This window comes from Oncorhynchus nerka, linkage group LG23 (assembly GCF_034236695.1).
Source record: "Oncorhynchus nerka isolate Pitt River linkage group LG23, Oner_Uvic_2.0, whole genome shotgun sequence".
Classification (NCBI taxonomy): domain Eukaryota; kingdom Metazoa; phylum Chordata; class Actinopteri; order Salmoniformes; family Salmonidae; genus Oncorhynchus; species Oncorhynchus nerka.
In genome coordinates, this window is record NC_088418.1 from 50,387,365 (window position 1) to 50,405,531 (window position 18,167).

General features: G+C 44.1%; 1 pseudogene; it reads left to right on the forward strand.

The window, feature by feature from the left end:
• Nucleotides 1-1,138: 1,138 nt before the first annotated feature.
• LOC115118018 (lipase maturation factor 2-like) lies at nucleotides 1,139-17,714 on the forward strand (annotated as a pseudogene).
• Nucleotides 17,715-18,167: the final 453 nt, after the last annotated feature.

Sequence of the window (18,167 nt, forward strand, 5' to 3'; positions counted from 1 at the left end):
GGAAACTTAAATCAGTTTAACAAATTTCTATCAGCATGTTAAATATGCAACCAGAGGGAAAACATTTTACTCCACACACAGAGACATGTACAAAGCTCTCCCTCGCTCCCTCCATTTGGCAAATCTGACCATAACTCTATCCTCCGGATTCCTGCTTACAAGCACCCCCTTCAGGGGTGTGTGCTCAGTCCCCTCCTGTACTCCCTGTTCAATCATGACTGCATGGCCAGGCACAACTCCAACACCATCATTAAGTTTGCTGATGACACAACAGTGGTAGGCCTGATCACCGACAACGATGAGACAGCCTATAGGGAGGCCGTGTGGTGCAAGGACAACAACCTCTCCCTCAACGTGATCAAGACTAAGGAGATGATTGTGGACTACAGAAAAAGGAGGACCGAGCACACCCTCATTCTCATCGACGGGGCTATAGTGGAGCAGGTTGAGAGCTTCAAGTTCCTTGGCATCCACACCAACAAACTAACATGGTCCAAGCACACCAAGGCAGTCGTGAAGAGGGCACAGCAATACCTATTCCCCCTCAGGAGACGGAAAAGATTTGGCATGGGTCCTCTGATCCTCAAAAGGTTTTACAGCTGCACCATAGAGAGAATCCTGACGGGTTGCATCACTGCCTGGTATGGCAACTGCTCGACCTCCGACCGCAAGTCACTACAGAGGGTAGTGCGTACGGCCAAGTACATCACCGGGGCCAAGCTTCCTGCCATCCAAGACCTCTACACCAGGCGGTGTCAGAGGAAGGCCCTAAAAATGGTCAAAGACTCCAGCCACCCTAATCATAGACTGTTCTCTCTACTACCGCACGGCAAGCGGTACCAGAGTCTATTTGCACCCCCCCCCCCCCATACGCTGCTGCTACTCTCTGTTATTATCAATGCATAGGCACTTTAATAACCCTACTGTACCTGCATGTACATAATTACCTCAATTAGCTCGACACCGGTGCCCCTGTACATTGACACAGTACCAGTACCCCCTGTATATTGCCCCCCTATTGTTATATTGGTTTAGATCTTCAATGTCTCTGGTCCACAATCCAGTCCAGTTGGTGGCGGTAATGCACTTTAAAGTTGGTTGCCAACGGCGATATAAATTCCACAGAAGAAGAAGAAGAACCACGCCTTCTGCAACATTCACTTATTTTTCTTTCTCCCCACAGCAACAGTTATTTATTCGTGCTGTGTTGAAAGACGTTTTAAAACATTTTTCTATTTAGATTTAGCAGGGAAGCCTAGCTTTAAACATGGGGGTAACCAGATTAACGCGTCATATGTTTTTATGGAGTATGGCAATTATTTACATGTTTGCTTTTGCATCCCTCTATGTCCAGATACCAGGTAAAACAACATTTTACTTGCGCCAATTTGTTAATTGTAATCTAAGGAACTTGATTATTGGTTGACTGTTGATGATCATGGAAAAGCATTCAGCTCTGCATCTTTGAATCGGGTGGATTCCACTTTTTCCATATGTTTAGCTTGCTTCCTCATATTCCAACTGTTGTGATTCTGATGATGAACTGATTTGTAGTTGCATCTGATCGGTAAAGTACACCGGGGATTGTAAATATAAAATACTGTCAAACGAAGTAGCCTAATATGTTTATCGGATGAAATGACCACTTTCTGAGCTAGCTGGTGTTGTTGGGACTGATCGGGCGAGCTAATGACAACTTCCACGTGCTAAGCTATTTCGCTACATTCATTGCCTTTGCTGCACTGTTACAACTCATGCACCGTCACTATAGTCTAGGCCTAGAAAAGGAATGTATTTTGATTTGAATATTCAGTTTCAGATACTTTACATACACATCTATATAGATGTGTTCGTATTTATTTCTAAACATTAACTAGCTGTATACGTGAATGACTTGTTATAGAATGGTCCCTCACTTACTAAGGGAAATCATACATTAACGTAGGGGAGCCTAGTAAGAACCATCCTGAGCTCGCAAGTTCGTACGAGGCTAGGGCATGTTGGCTTTATAAAGGAGAGTGCGGCCGGTTGGCAGCGATAGAAGTGATGTGGCCTTTCATGCTATGACCAGGTCCTGACAGCACTGGTCGTCATTGGACAGATGCCCGTTTAGATATTTGCTTGGGGCAAGTGAATGTTTTCTTTGCACGGTTGCTTTCGTTGCCTTTTTTATGCTTACATGCCGTCTTTGAGGGTTAGGATTTCCCTCCAGATTGTGCACACATCAGTCCAGTATTCGAGCTTGGCTCAGACCCCTAACAGTATACAATCGATCTTGTAGTATCATTTTCATTTTTTTTCCCAGTCTAAATACAAACCTGTAGTCATGTTGATTTGCCGTCACTGTCAACTTTACTTTGTCATGCAGCCATCTTATTAAGCAAATTGTATGAGAAATGGACCAAGGTCAAATGTGTTTTTATATTGAATATTGGGTTGCTATTCGGTTTTGTCTCCTCAATAGCTATTGAACCAAACATTCCATTATTATGAAAATGAGATATTCTGAATCGGGGGAGGATTGACAAAAATCCACTGCTTATTCTTATTAAGGACATTTTGATTTTCTTTATGGGGGATTTAAATGTTCAATAGCCTTTCTACGCAAAACACTCTACGACTATGAAAATGGTTTATTCATAATCAGGGGAGCTGATTATACACTATAGAAGATAGCTCTTACACTATCTTCAATACCTCTTACACGAAGTGTGCCATGACTATGAAATTGATATATTCATAAACAGGGGTGGATGGACAAAAAAGCATTTTTGTTTGTGTAAAGAAAAGTACAAACAATACACCTTGTATTCCAAAACGCCTGAAACCGACATCCTACGCAGGATTTCTGACTAGACACCGGCAAATTATAATCATCGTATACTTCCTCTGATGTTTGTTTCAGGCGTTTTGGAATACAAGGTGTATTGTTTGTACTTTTCTTTACACAAACAAACATGTATTTTTGTCCATCCTCCCCTGTTTTAAGCAATAAAGCCCGAGAAGGTGTGGTATATGGCCAGTATACCACGGCTAACGGCTTTTCTTTGCACGACGCAATGCAGAGTGCCTGCATACAGCCTTTAGTCGTGGTATATTGGTTATATACCACAAACCCCCGAGATACCTTATTGCTATTATGAACTGGTTACCAATGTAATTAGAATAGTACAAAAAGAAATGTCATACACACATGGTCCGATATACCATGGCTTTTTAGCCAATCAGCATTCAGGGCTCACACCACCTAGTTTATAATATAGAATTGATCATTTTCATAGTCATGGAACACTTTGTTTAAGAGCTATTGAAGATTGAAATCGTATTTATAAAACATTAAAACATGTGGATTTTTCTCCATCCACCCCTGATTTACAGTGGGGCAAAAACGTATTTAGTCAGCCACTAATTGTGCAAGTTCTCCCACTTGAAAATTACAGGCCTCTCATCTTTTTATCATAGGTACAGTTCAACTATGACAGACAAAATGAGAGAGAAAAAATCCAGAAAATCACATTGTAGGATTTTTTATGAATTTATTTGCAAATTATGGTGGAAAATAAGTATTTGGTCACCTACAAACAACCAAGATTTCTGGCTCTCACAGACCTGTAACATTTTCTTTAAGAGGCTCCTCTGTCCTCCACTCGTTACCTGTATTAATGGCACCTGTTTGAACTTGTTATCAGTATAAAAGACACCTGTCCACAACCTCAAACAGTCACGCTCCAAACTCCACTATGGCCAAGACCAAAGAGCTGTCAAGGATACCAGAAACAAAATTGTAGACCTGCACCAGGCTGGGAAGACTGCATCTGCAATAGGTAAGCAGCTTGGTTTGAAGAAATCAACTGTGGGAGCAATTATTAGGAAATGGAAGACATACAAGACCACTGATAATCTTCCTCGATCTGGGGCTCCACGCAAGATCTCACCCCGTGGGGTCAAAATGATCACAAGAACGGTGAGCAAAAATCCCAGAACCACACGGGGGGACCTAGTAAATGACCTGCAGAGAGCTGGGACCAAAGTAACAACGCCTACCATCAGTAACACACTACGCCACCAGGGACTCAAATCCTGCAGTGCCAGACGTGTCCCCATGCTTAAGCCAGTACATGTCCAGGCCCGTCTGAAGTTTGCTAGAGAGCATTTGGAGTATCCAGAAGAAGATTGGGAGAATGTCATATGGTCAGATGAAACCAAAATATAACTTTTTGGTAAAAACTCAACTCGTCGTGTTTGGAGGACAAAGAATGCTGAGTTGCATCCAAAGGAGCATGGGGGTGTAAACATCATGATTTGGGGCTGTTTTTCTGCAAAGGGACCAGGACGACTGATCCGTGTAAAGGAAAGAATGAATGGGGCCATGTATCGTGAGATTTTGAGTTAAAACCTTTTTTCATCAGCAAGGGCATTGAATATGAAACGTGGCTGGGTCTTTCAGCATGACAATGATCCCAAACACACCGCCCGGGCAACGAAGGAGTGGCTTCGTAAGAAGCATTTTAAGGTCCTGGAGTGGCCTAGCCAGTCTCCAGATCTCAACCCCGTGGAAAATCTTTGGAGGGAGTTGAAAGTCCGTGTTGCCCAGCAACAGCCCCAAAACATCACTGCTCTAGAGGAGATCTGCATGGAGGAATGGGCCAAAATACCAGCAACAGTGTGTGAAAACCTTGTGAAGACTTACAGAAAACGTTTGACCTCTGTCATTGCCAACAAAGGGTATATAACAAAGTATTGAGAGAAACTTTTGTTATTGACCAAATACTTATTTTCCACCATAATTTGCAAATAAATTCATTACAAATCCTACAATGTGATTTTCTGGATTTCTTTTTTCTGTCATAGATGAAGTGTACCTATGATGAAAATTACAGGCCTCTCTCATCTTTTTAAGTGTGAGAACTTGCACAATTGGTGGCTGACTAAATACTTTTTTGCCCCACTGTAGATAGTATTATCTTCATAGTCATGGCATGCTTGGCTCAATAGCTATTGACGAGAGAACCAAATATCCAACACAAAACACATTTTACGAAGTGCAAAATGTGTGTGCGTCCACTTGCAATCCTCTCCATAGTCACTTTACCTGGCAGCAGGTGGCCTAACTGAAATAACACATCTCATTTGACAAGTGCTGGCAAGAGGAGATGCATTGAACATCAATGAGTCATCATTGCACAGTTTAGTGTTTGTTTTACTTGTATTGCTCTGCTTCTCGTCCCAAATGTGACTATGCATCCAGTTGGTCCACTCTGTGTGCCAGGTATGTCATAGTGGCACTTCTAGTCTCTCACCTGTCGTCTCAAGTGTACACTAAATACACTAGATTCCAATGAACTGTAATAAGACTAGCTGTATGCTTTCAGTCTTTTTTTTTCATGAAAAAGTTAGGCCATATTCCAATCAGTTGATCACAATCTTGGCTCAACCCGTAAGCAATGTTATGGTAATGTAATAATATTCTGGAATACCTAATTTAGTGAGATGTTTGAATTTCTGAACTCCCTTCTTTCACATGTTCCCTTTGGACTGAATAAGCAGACAGCCCAGATATAAACAAGTGTCTCGTTTTCACATACGTGACCATTGACCTATTTAGCAGGGTACCATAAACCCACTTACTGTAAGTATATGAACATGGCCTCTATTCACTAACCCCGTTCCCAATAAACACAACCCCCCCCCCCCCCCCCTCTGTTTTGTTTATCCATCCCTGCTCTTTGTCTCTGTGGCCAGGTCTCTATGGCAATGAGGGGGTCCTGCCTGTGCGCCTGGTGGAGCCCCGTGTGAATGGCTCCAGACCAGTGTTGGAGCAGATACATGCCCACCCCTCCCTGCTGTGGCTGGGGCCCCGGCTGGGTCTGGACCTGGACGCCCAACAGGCAATGGAGCTGCTCTGCCTGGCGGGGGCTCTCTTAGCCCTGGGAGCAGCCCTACTGGAGCCCCTCCGAGACAGCCTGGTGTTCTTCTGTCTCTGGGCCCTCTACCTCTCCCTCTGTCAGGTCGGTGGGCGGGGTTGTCTGTCTGCCTTTGGTTTGGTTAGATACTGTACATTAAATAAATGATAGAGTAAATGAATCAACATATTCTTCTCTTGACAGGTGGGTCAAGACTTTCTGCGTTTTCAGTGGTAAGTGATCTGTCCTCTGACTTCTCCTATGGGCTGAATTGATAGAGCGTGACATAGGCTGCAAAGCTCAGACTTTGAAACTAAAAGTATTTTGTTTACTAAAGTGTTATTGCTGAAGGCAAAGTCTACTGGGACTGTGTGACATCATTTTTTTTCTCAGACATGGGTTTTACTGCAAGAGCATTAGGGTCAGACAATAAACTGCTATTGGAACCATTTACCAGTAAAATTCACGATCCACTCTTCATAATTCTGTGTTGATTACTAACTACAGTACAGTTGTCAAGTTGAGAATAGAACTGATGTTGAAAGTGTTTGTCCATATGTATCAGTCTTAGACATCGTGCATATTTTATAGGGGTCAGCAGACTTTGCATTGAAGGACATCTATCAGACATGTAATATGGTTTTAGAGTTATGGACTTTTAGCTAAGCTTGGAGATGTGCTAGAATTGCAGCACATTTACTTCTGATATCTGTTTGTAGCAAAGCAAGATGGTGCAAGGCCAGGGCCGGCTGCCCATTAGGCAGGATTTGGCGGCCGACAGTGGCGGCAGATTGACGAGGGAGGCCTTTTCTGAGCTAAACTGAGCAAGACGTACCTCAAACAACACATAAAACCTCACATAATTCTGCCCCAAAACAATGCCAATTTCTCTCAAACATATGGGAGTTTTAGGTGAACGCTGATGCCGCCCTGTGATAAGCAGTGCCCACTTTGTCAAAGGCAGGGTTGCAAAATATTTTGCTGGGCCATTCCCAGCGTGCCTCTCCAGGGTGTTGTTGGAGAGATGCATCCACCAACGTTCCGTCACAAACATCACATAGCAGATATAGTCTATGGTAGAAAGAGTAAAATGTATGACAATGTAATCTGAGACAGACACGTTTTACATCATGCGCGTTTCTCCAATTAGCTTAATGTAAATGGTTCCCAATCAAATAAAACATGCGCTGACAAGTAGGCGAACACCAAATCCCCTCCCAAAACATTCACAGGAATCAGGACAAATAAAGACCTGACAAGTATGTATTTTTCAGTGTCTGGAAAAGACATATTTTTCCACCTCTGATATAGACTTATTTTATTGCGGAATTTCTTTTCGTCTTGCCTAGAGCGTCAGAACGGCCAGGACTGGGCCTGTGTAAGGCAGTGGTTTCCACAGCAACAGCAATTGCATGGAGTGGTAAATAGATAATACGTAGTTGCCTGGTTTGTGTTTTTATGAGTAGTAGGTGTAGGTGTGTCTGAACTGTTTACAGTTAGGTGGCTATCCCCTAAGGCACACCATTTGGTTCTGCATGAAGAGAATGCCAACCTACAACCAGTTTTAAGATGCACAGCTACTAGTATGTTATGGCATCTCAGTGCCTCTGGCTCTAACGGGCATTGCTTCTACTAGGCTAACTGATTTCCTGAAAGGCAGTGTCATTGGATTTGAAGCTATTCCACTGTTTTGAGCAGGAATTTCATGTAGCCTTCTGGTGCAGGAATTTTGAGTGAAATGTAATCTATTGATTTTAATACGTTTCAACTTTGTCATTTCTTTGAGACCTGAGACTTTGGGTTGTTCGAGGTATTTCAGTGCCCTATACATTATAGTTATGATGTGAGGAGGAGTTGGGATTTTTTTTTCACAGGAAAATGGAATTTGACTGTTAATGTCTCGTTTGATTCCCTCCCATAGGGACAGCCTGCTGTTGGAGGCGGGCTTCCTGACCGTGCTCGTCGCGCCGCTCAACCTCCTGCGGTGCGCGACGTTCCGTCATCATGACGCCGTGACCTTCTGGCTGGCTCGCTGGCTCCTGTTCCGCCTCACCTTTGGCTCCGGGGTCGCCAAACTGGCCAGCCACTGCCCCAGCTGGTGGGGGCTCACTGGTGAGACGGGGGTACTTCTCATGACACAGAACTGTACTGTTCAATGTGCACGGAACAAAAATATAAACGCAACCATTTCAATTAGGTTACTGAGTTACAGTTTATATAACGGAATCAGTTGATTGAAATGAATTCATTAGGCCCGAATCTATGGATTTCACATGACTGGGCAGTGGGTGGTCCTGGGAGGGCCTGGGAGGGCCTGGGAGGGCATAGGGGTCCTGGGAGGGCATAGGGGTCCTGGGAGGGCATAGGGGAGTGTGGGGGAACTTGGGAGCCAGTGTGAGGGGAAAAATGATGTGTTGACCTTATTGGTTTGAGATTAATAGTTGACAATACATACTTGAATAGTCCTATTAATGTTGTGGTTTTTATGGTCTCCACTCTAGCTTCCTGCAGGTAGTCTGGGTGTTGGGGACATGGGTTTTTACTAGAGATAGCTTGAAGCTGACAATTGATTGATGGCTTGGTGATTTTTAAATTTATTTTTTAAAGCAGCCACATTCCAGCCTATCATTAGGGGTGCTTGTGAGACATATGTCTCAGTTCTAACTGGGCCTGCCTTCTATAGATAGAGAGACCCTGAAGGAATAGAAGAAACATTTCAGTAGTTTTAGGTTTGGTATTTAAAGACCTGGTATTCTCTGTACGACAGTCAAGACTGTTGGATTGACGGCTTCTTTATTGCAATATTGAATAAAGATGATTGTTTGAGGAAATGACCGTCTCTCTCACTTGAATAGAATTTTCACCACAGGAGCCAGGCCCAGCCAGTCAGAGTGAGTTTTTCCCCACAAAATGTCTTTATTACAGACAGAAATACTACTCAGTTTCGATCCCACAGGTGAAGAAGCCACATGTGGAGGTCCTGGGCTGGTGTGGTTTCACGTGGTCTGCAGTTGTGAGGCCAGATGGAGTACTGCCAGTTCTCTAAAATGACATTAGAGGCGGCTTATGGTAGAGAAATGTACATTAAATTCTCGGCAACAGCTCTGGTGGACATTTTTTTGTGGTCTTCTTTTGTCCCCAGCACAATGTGCACCTGTGTAATGATAGCCTAGTGGTTAGGCAGGGTAGCCTAGGGTAGCCTAGTGGTTAGAGCGTTGGACTAGTAACCGAAAGGTTGCAAGTTCGAATCCCCGAGCTGACAAGGTACAAATCTGTCGTTCTGCCCCTGAACAGGCAGTTAACCCACTGTTCCTAGTCCGTCATTGAAAATAAGAATTTGTTCTTAACTGACTTGCCTAGTAAAATAAATAAAAAATACTGTTTAATCAGCTTCTTGATATGCCACGCCTGTCAGGTGGATGGATTATCTTGGCAAAGGAGAAATGCTCACTAACAGGGATGTAAACAAATTTGTACACAAAATTAGGTATAAAACATTTGAGCTCATGAAACATGGGGCCAACACTTTACATGCTGCGTTTATATTTTTGTTGAGTATAGCTTCGCGACCGCTACTGAATGGGAGTCTGTAGCGACATTGGGCTGAAATTGGGACTCCTATATCCCAATGTTAGACCAGTTTCCCAACAGACTCTCAATTATTTGCGGTCCAGAAGCTATGTTCAATGGTACGAGAAATGTGATGTGCTGTACAAAGAGACTGGTTGAGTAATGATAACATTGGCTATGATTGTGCATCATGTAATGGGTATGTACCTCGCTCAGCGGCAGTATGCGCATTCGCTTCCATGATGATGATAATGATGATGCCTGGAGCCTCACTACACATCAGTGTTCAGGAAAAGTGTCAGCGATGAGTAAAACATGTGATCTCAAAAAAGGTGTGCAGTGTTATGGGTCAATCTTTACTCATCCATGTCTCATACCCTCCCCTCTGTCACCCCATCAACCCCCTCCCTCTTCCCAGCGGTGAACCACATGTTTGAGGCCCAGGGCATCCCCCTGCCCTGGTCCTGGTTCATCCAGCAGCTGCCAGACTGGTACCTGAAGCTGGGGACTGTCGGTCTGTTGGTGACAGAGATCGCTGTGCCCCCCCTCTACTTTTCCCCCATCCGCAGCCTCCGACTGGCAGCCTTCTACATTCAGGTGTGTGTGTGGTTACACCAGCAGCTGCTAAACATGGGCATGGAAAATGTCGGTTGAAGGCTTGAACACACAGAAATATAGACTTCCAGTTTGTTTCACAGTTTCCACCGTCCGCCTAAATCGCCATCAAATGTTGAGGTCTGGTTGAGAGAGGAGAGGTTCAGAAAGACACGTGAATAACCAACTACCTACAGTACAATTGATCTAGTCTGTTATCATCCAGGGAATCGCCAGACCACGATGCTGCTATAAAGGCTCTAGACTGTGTGTGTGTGTGTGTGACTTTTGTATGTTTGACACCTAACTATATACACGTCTTAAGGGATTTTGAATGTTGCAGGGTTGCGACCCCACACGTGTAATTTGCATGATGCCTTTTATCTAACTATATCTACTGTACCTACTTCTCTCTGTAACTGATAACCAGGCAACATACCAGGTGAAGTTGATGTTCTTGGGGAACTATGGCTTCCTCCCCCTTCTCTCCCTGGCTCTGACTTTCTCCCTGTTGGACGACGACCATATCAGCTACTGGCTGGGCCACAGCAAGAAGAAGAGAACCAAGAGTATGACCTCATTCTCTTCTTATGCAACCTTCAACTCTCACATTTAACACCAGAGTAGACGTTCAGGTTAGCTTTCTCCCTAATACAGCATTATCCACACCCGGTATGGTGTTTTAAGCTGGTGGAAGGTACTAGAAAACACAAAGGCTGTTACAGTAATGATCAGCTTCCTTTCTTCTCCTATTCTGCCTCTCCAGTTGGCCAACATTGACATTACACAGTGAGGGTTGCATTGTTGAGTGCGTGCCAGCAGAACACTGGGTCAGTTCCGATGGGTGTCCTTGTGTCTTGATGGTAGGGAGAGGGAAAAAAGGGAGGGGGGGTTATTGTTTTATTCTCGGGCAGAGTGGTCTGATCTGGCAGGATGTCAGGTGTTGTCCTGTTTAAACAAAAGACATCACAGAAGTACTTAACTGCAGTTAACATGCCTAATGTCCTAAAAGGTAACCCCTTAACTTAATTTTACAAAGTACGTTTTTAGTAGCTGGACAAAAACAAATGATGGGCTCTGTTTGTGATACTAAGAGTACCTAATCTAATTATTATTATATTTTTTGCAGCCTGGCCCCAAACCATAATGTCATTGCTGGTTGTACTGGCTGTATTTGCTGTCATCATCTATGGAACTAAAGTGCTCTTCACACTGGAGATGGACTGGGATGCCAGGACTATAACCTCCAAAACCGGTAGGTTATCATCGAAATACAGTGCATTCGGAAAGCATTCAGACCCCTTAACTTTTTCCACATGTTGTTACGTTACAGCCTTATTCTGTTTTTAATTGCTTAATCTACACACAATACTCCATAATGACAAAGCAAAAACAGGTTTTTAGATTTTTTTGTGCAATTTTTTAAATCTATTTTTTAAGATCATATTTACATAAGTAGGTTTTCATCAAGGATCACTCAGCACTAAGGTCTGTTCATATTTGTCTTGATCCTGACTAGTCTCCCAGTCCCCCCTGATGAAAAACATCCCCACAGCATGATGCTGCCACCACCATGCGTCACCTTAGGGATGGTGACAGGTTTCCTCCAGACGTAACGCTTGGCCTTCAGGCCGGAGTTCAATCTTGTTTCATCAGAACAGAGAATCTTGTTTCTCATAAAGGTGCCTTTAGGCAATCTCCAAGAGGGCTGTCATGTGTATTTTACTGAGGAGTGGCTTCTGTCTGGCCACTCTACCATAAAGGCCTGATTGGTGGAGTGCTGCAGAGATGGTTGTCCTTCTGGAAGGTTCTCCCATCTCCACAGACGAACTCTGGAGCTCTGTCAGAGTGACCATCTGGTTCTTGGTCTCATCACTTACCAAGGCCCTTCTCCACCAATTGCTCAGTTTGACTGGGTGGCCAGCTCTAGGAAGAGTCTTGGTGGTTCCAAATAATTCCCATTTAAGGATGATGGAGGCCACTGCGCTCTTCGGGACCTTCAATGCTGCAGACATTTTTTGGTGTCCTTCCCCAGATCTGTGCCTCGACACAATCCTGTCTCGGAGCTCTACAGACAATTCCTTCGACCTCATGGCTTGGTTTTTGCTCTGACATGCACTGTCAACTGTGTGATCTTATATAGACAGGTGTGTGCCTTTCCAAATCATTTGAATTTACCACAGGTGGAGTCCAATCAAGTTGTAGAAACATCTTCAAGGATGATCAATGGAAACAGGATGCACCTAAGCTCAATTTCGAGTCTCATAGGAAAGGGTCTGAATACTTACTTAAATAAGGTATTTCTGTTTTTTAATAGATTTGCAAAAAAATCTAAACCTGTTTTTGCTTTGTCATTATGGGGTATTGTGTGTAGATTGATGAGGAGTTTTTATTTATTTAATCCATTTTAGAATAAGGCTGCAATGTAACAAAATAAGGAAAAAGTCAAGGGGTCTGAGAACTTTCCGAAGGCACTGTAAAACAGTATACCTAGTGACCCGGTAGGTTAACATATATATATTACTGTATACCTAGTGACCCGGTAGGTTAACATCTATATATTACTGTATACCTAGTGACCCGGTAGGTTAACATCTATATATTACTGTATACCTAGTGACCCGGTAGGTTAACATCTATATATTACTGTATACCTAGTGACCTGTAGGTTAACATCTATATATTACTGTATACCTAGTAGGTTAACATCTATATATTACTGTATACCTAGTGACCCGGTAGGTTAACATCTATATATTACTGTATACCTAGTGACCCGGTAGGTTAACATCTATATATTACTGTATATCTAGTGACTAGGTTAACATCTATATATTACTGTATATCTAGTGACTCTGTAGGTTAACATCTATATATTACTGTATATCTAGTGACTCTGTAGGTTAACATCTATATATTACTGTATACCTAGTGACCCGGTAGGTTAACATCTATATATTACTGTATATCTAGTGACTCTGTAGGTTAACATCTATATATTACTGTATACCTAGTGACCCGGTAGGTTAACATCTATATATTACTGTATATCTAGTGACTCTGTAGGTTAACATCTATATATTACTGTATACCTAGTGACCCGGTAGGTTAACATCTATATATTACTGTATACCTAGTGACCCGGTAGGTTAACATCTATATATTACTGTATACCTAGTGACTCTGTAGGTTAACATCTATATATTACTGTATACCTAGTGACCCGGTAGGTTAACGTCTATATATTACTGTATATCTAGTGACCCGGTAGGTTAACGTCTATATATTACTGTATATCTAGTGACCCAGTAGTGTTTCTCTATTTTATTTCCTGTAGGATGTCAGTCATTGATACATTATGTTCATGGTTAAGTGATTGTCATGTATTTGTCCTGTTTTGTAGCCTTCACCCAGCAGCAGTTTGGCAATTTGTTGAAGCTTGTGACAGGACCCACTATCTGGGTAGGAGTTCTCTCTCTCACCTGGGAGGTGGTGGCAGCCATGCTGGGGTGAGTAGCCTATTTCATACTAAAACTGTATCTGGAATTCAAAGACTGTGGTAGATCTAGTTCATATCTAGTTCCTTTTCGTTGCATTTTCTGACCCCAGAACAGTGGTCTGCCCGATGCAGTGTGAGTCATCCTTGTTTTGCGTTAATGTCCACTGATCTCAGATCTGTGTTTACTCCCCCTAGGTGTGTGTGTGTTAGAGGGTGCCTCTGGAAGCTCTGGGGCCTCGTCCAATGGGCTGTCTTTGCCTCTGCTGCAGTCGCCGTGTTTGCTATCAGTGTGGTGAGTCACACCTGTCAATCACACGGGGAGCCTTCTGATTGGTTAATTTTTTCTTTCGTACTTGCATTCATCTACTGAGTGAAACCCATCTAATTACTTTAAGTCTGTGTTTTGTGTAATAGTGAATCACTTTAATGAAGACGGCATACATCTACCGAATTGGTCTGTTGGAGTTACTATTGGTCTAGTAGATAGCACTTTTTATAAGATTCTCTCTGATTGGTCATGGTGTTTTCCTCATCCCCAGGTGCCCTACTCTTCCATGGAACAGGTGTACAGCAGTAAGATCTTACCGGAGGTGAGACAGGCCTACAGCCTAGTGGAGCGCTACAGACTGGTCAGTGCCTACAGCCTGGACAGCAGGATGACAGGGGTGGCTGGGAGGTCAGAGGTCATCCTAGAGGGCAGCATGGACAAGAACACCTGGACGGTAAGAGAGCGGGGACCAAAATAATAGTTATGGATGAAAAGTTTTCAGTTTATTTAATTTTTTCTAATTTCAAAATGTTAGATAGGGAATGTCCTCAATCATGTTATCTTCCTCAACTACTTGACTTTCTTCAAGTAAAACAATCGGGTATATAGTTCTGCAAAAGGTGTATGGTGTGTTTCAATGAACCTTTCCCCATTGGCCCTCTTAGGAGATAGAGTTCATGTACAAGCCGGGGAACGTGGGCATGGCCCCTCCAGTGGTGGCCCCCCACCAGCCACGGTTAGACTGGCAGATGAGCCAGGCAGCCCAGGGACTGGCCAAACAGAGCCCCTGGTTTACAGGCCTAGTGCACTGCCTACTGCAGGGCAATAAGGATGGTATGTACTGCCCTCTGGGATACTGACTTCTATTTTTCAATTAAAGTATAAGAGCACATACGTCTTTGTTTTCATGAGGAAAGGTTGCATCTGGCAGACTACTTGTATTTTGGCTCTTGGTGGGGGGTTTTAGGCCTGTGGTCTTTACTAGGATCAGGTCCCCCCCCCCCCCCCGTCTATTTAATCTTATTGATTATGGTCTTAAAGGAAAAACTGATCCTAGATCAGCACTCCTACTCTGAGACTCTTTATGAATACGGGCCCAGAAGTTGACTGGTATGCGCCTGCCGTGTAAAACCGCTAGTCAGTGTGAGGTGGGCGTGATTTACTCACACATTGTAGATCATTAACCGTCCAACAAAGAAGAAATATCAGCACTCACTCAGATGACCACATACCTGCATGCTGCACTACGTCGCTCACACATGACTCTATATCTCTCCCTGTGTCCCAGTGGTGAGACTGATCCAGACAGACTCAGCCCAATACCCATTCAGCCAGGCCCCCGGTCTACCTCCGAGCCAGCCTCTACCGGTACTGGTTCACCCAGACCACACAGGACGGGTGAGCAGCCTACGACGTCCACTACAACAGTGGGTGTGCTGGGGAGAGTGTTAATGGGTTAACCCGTGAATTTCTTAGATCATTCATTCATTCATAAAATCAGTTAAGATATACAAGTGAACTTAAATATTCGCTATATTAAGAAATGTTGTTCACAGAATGCCCACAAAATGTGCTGTATGGTATACTTACAGTATGCTAATTGTCAGAATTCGTTAAAGCCACTTGATACAGCTATTCAACCAGAAACAAATCAAATAATGTTCCTATGGTATTGAGTGGTGTATTGGTTGTCTTCCCTGTCAGGTCTGGTCCTAATGAATGGTGGAGGAGAGACTATGCAGAGGAGTTCTATCCTGCTGTGCAGCTGGGTGACCCTACCCTAGAGGGCATGCTCAACCAGCACGGACTCAAGGTAGCTAAGCCTTTTTGCTCAACTGGGTTATGTTTTAACTTTGTATTGTGCTAATAATATCAGTACTGTGGCTTGTGGTGATAGCCCCTCAATTTCAGATGTGGTGCCACATGGCGTGCATCTGTCACGTGGCGTGCATCTGTCACGTGGCGTGCATCTGTCACGTGGCGAGCATCTGTCACATGGCGTGCATCTGTCACATGGCGTGCATCTGTCACATGGCGAGCATCTGTCACATGGCGTGCATCTGTCACATGGCGAGCATCTGTCACATGGCGTGCATCTGTCACATGGCGTGCATCTGTCACATGGCGAGCATCTGTCACTTGGCGTGCATCTGTCACATGGCGAGCATCTGTCACATGGCGTGCATCTGTCACATGGCGAGCTTCTGTCACATGGCGTGCATCTGTCACATGGCGAGCATCTGTCACATGGCGAGCATCTGTCACATGGCGTGCATCTGTCACATGGCGTGCATCTGTCACATGGCGAGCATCTGTCACATGGCGTGCATCTGTCACATGGCGAGCATCTGTCACATGGCATGTGGTGTATGGCCAGGTGTACCAAATCTGATTTCTCAGACACGCATACCAACAACACTCACACTCCTACGTGTCTTTGTTGTGTATGTACATGTGCTTACATATTATCTAATGTGCAGGAGAAGTTCCCGATCCAGCCCAGTCCTGACTCTCCTCTGGCCCAGGTTCTGAGGCAGGTGCGGGGCCACGTTCAGACTCTACCCGGCCACCTGGTGCTCTGGTCCCTCCTGGCCACTGTCGCCACCATCTGGCTCCTCAAAACCCTGCTCTCCGGGGTCCTGGGGGGCCGAAAGGCTAAACCCACCCCAGCCGAACCCAAGGCCAAGAAGGCTAAGGACCAGCCAGCAGAGAAGAGTGCCTCGGCCTCCAGTCTCAAAGCAGGGAGGGAGAACTCTGAGGAGAGTAGACGGGATGCTGACAAGAGCCCTAAGAAGAGGAAGTGATGCGGGACTGCTGCCATGGGACTTCCTGTTACGTTCTTGTTGTTGCCCCTTGTCTCGGGATGGAGGGCGGAGAGAAGGGGTGTTACCTACATGTAAATCTCAGGTGTTTCTACAGTAACTACCAATCCGACCAGCTCTGTGACTCGGAGACCACCACTGTGGCCTTGTATTCAGTCAGTTCTCATCTGTCTCAGACACACACACGCGCGTATACTGTACATACACAAGCAAAAACCGTCTATCTTCTCTGTGCCTCCTTCCGTCACCATATTCTCAGGTCCGCCTATGGATGAGTCTTCAGACATGCCAGCGGGTGAGTCCCTGACATTACAGTTCAGTGGTGCTTTTACATGAGCTATTTTCGTGCTTTGCCATGTTCTTCAGGGAACACTTTATCTGAATTCTGGGAATGCAATGATCCATTTTAACGGTTGTTGTCCAACAGCTGTTTAATCTTGTGCTATGTCTTTGATGTGATATTCAGGGTCCACAGTCGTGCTAGGCTGAGTGCAGTTATTGTACCTCAGTGAACCCTTTTCGTGGACCGCTGAGATCAGTTTTACTGTATCAGGCAGACTTTTTTATTTTTTATGTCAAGTTGTCAAGTGGTTCCTATCTTTTGATATCAATACCCGGGCCCTCTATCCCGACCACGAGAAACTGTATAGCGACATCGTCACGAATACTGTATTCTGAGAGCTTTGTCCTGCTAAACCCTTTGCCTTAGAAATCTGCGGATTGCTTTTCTTAACTCCAAAAACCCCCTTTTGTCGCATTCTTTTGAACAGCTTAAAATGCATAACTGCTACTAACAAATCTCTACATTCCACATCTGTGTATATTTGAGACGTAGTATTACTTAAGCTTCGTGTATTAGGTTAAAGCACTACTGCAGAATGACTGGGCTTTAAGGAGAAACTCCAAGCCCTATGGCTCTATTCAATCTGTATCGCTGAGTCATTACAGATTGAACGATAAAAATGGAAAGATACTTCTTGTTGGTCAGTGTTTTTATTCTTGGCTGTATGTTGAAACTGAACACTTAGATTTGACAAATAAACTACAGATGAAAAAGACTGAAACGTTCCGTGCTTGTCAGAAACCTGACTTTCTATCTAGTTGAGAGGTGTGCTTGTGTCCAATACCATACCAACAGGTCTGTATGTTATGTGACGGAGTCTGTGGCTTGGAGCTTCAATCCTTTATAGTGAATCGACCCGGGCTGATGGTTCCAATGACCAACAGGTGGTGCTCTTTGTGTTTCTGCATTTTTATTCATGACAAATGTACAGAGACATGTTCAGTGTGAAAGAGCCAGTGACTCTCTGGTAAGGATCTCACCAATGAAGTATGGGGTTGTAGGGTCAGCTCCTGAGTGTGGCTGTGTTGGTAGATGTCATGGGGGTGAATTGCTGGGGTCGCAGTTATGGGGAAAACCCCCTAGGGGGATAAAGCGGGCACTTCGTTTTAAAAATATATTCTCATTTAAACAAAGTGCTTAATTCCGGTAGTTTTCACTGCTATTTGCT